This window comes from Emydura macquarii, unplaced genomic scaffold, assembly GCF_026122565.2.
Source record: "Emydura macquarii macquarii isolate MOO-44397 ecotype Brisbane River unplaced genomic scaffold, CSIRO-AGI_Emac_v2 contig_778, whole genome shotgun sequence".
NCBI lineage: Eukaryota > Metazoa > Chordata > Testudines > Chelidae > Emydura > Emydura macquarii.
This window is the reverse complement of record NW_027130915.1, coordinates 184,503-186,104: the sequence shown is the minus strand read 5'-3', so window position 1 is coordinate 186,104 and position 1,602 is coordinate 184,503.

Sequence of the window (1,602 nt, the reverse complement as noted above, 5' to 3'; positions counted from 1 at the left end):
TCTGCCTGCCTGATCAGGACTGGTGAGCACAGCGTTGTAAGCTTAGCATGTGCAGCGTGTCTGGTGATTGTTAATAAATACAGGATAAGGTTATTACTGTGTAAGTCTCTCTCACAGGTAAAAGATCCTGCAAACCCACAGTAGTATACACCCGGAGCCCTGCGCATTGGGAAAGGGTGTGGGTACTTATATTAACTGGGCTAGTTTCACCCTGAGCCCTATGAATTGGGTACGGGTGACCCAGAGCCCTAGAGTGTGAACTGGGTAAGGGTAGGTGCCTTTCCCCCGTAGGCCTATGGTCTGGGAAAGGGAGGGGGTGCCTAAGTAACCAGGTTACGCCTGGAGCCCTATGGACTGGGAAAAAGTGGGGAGCCCTTATGTGTGGGTAACAGATTGGTGGAGAAGTCAGGCAGCCTAAGGTCATTTGGACCAAACTGACAGAGCCTCACATAGTGAATAATAGTAGAAAGGTCACAGCAGCAGAACCCCGTGTCATAGGGGTCGATTCCTGCTTGACAGAATGAACACTCTGAAGCGTCAGGAGGGAACGAAGAAAAGGATCAAGGAGGGGTTAGTTGAGGAGCCCACCCTCCTAGCTAAATGGGTAGTGGAACAGGGTCCATGCCCTTGGGAAGAAGACTCCTTCCAGGGAGGGATGCCTTTGAATCCGCTTGTGAGGGGTTTGAAGCATTCTGTAGGTGTCCGAAGCCCAAGCCAAAGAGAAAGGCTATAAAAGCAGCCACGGGCTGGGCACTGTGAAAAGCTGTCACCAATCTCTTCAGCCTGGTAGCAGCCAGGAAAGGCAGTTGGAGGATTATAAATTCAAACTGGGTATAGTTAAAGTTAATTTGACTCAATATAAGCCATGCCAATGTGCCAATGTGGCTTCAGCGTTACAGAATGCAACAGCTTTACAGGCAAAAGCAGGAGAGTCTGAACAACTGAAACTGAAAGTAGAAAACCTTAAAGGGGAAGTATCTACATAGCAAATGAAGTCAGGGGCTGCCCAGGCCGCTGTCAGAACTGTGTTACTAGAAAATAAGGATCGGGCCCAGGCAAACAACGCCCATACTGTTTGCAGACAGCGAATAGAGAAACTGGAAAACATGTTGGGAATCCAGCGGGGCTTAGTGGCAGCAGTAAGAGGAGAAGCGGGTGTGAGCACCGGGGATACAGACGTCTGGGAGAGTCCTGGGAATGGGAATAGTTGGATCGATCCCGAATGGTCATTACTCCCTGATGCCTTTCCTGAAGGGCCCTATGCCCCTGCACACCAGGAATTGCAGGATTTGAAATTAAAGGCACAACAATCCAGTCCTGTGGTTCCAGTTACCACTAGGGTGATAAAAAAACAGAACCTAACCCTTATGACCAACAGCAACCAAGGGAAACAAGCCTAAATATTACAGCGATTTCTGATTTTACCCCAGACCAGGTAAGGGCGGCTGCTGAGTTATTAGGACCTTTAGAGAGGGATACACGTCTGGACTGGATGGTGACGGTGTTGGCACATACTAGGTGGAGGACAGCAGATTATGTGGTTTTATCTCAGGCCTGTACTAATAATGCTTCTGACTGGGCAATCATACAGAGTGCTAAGAT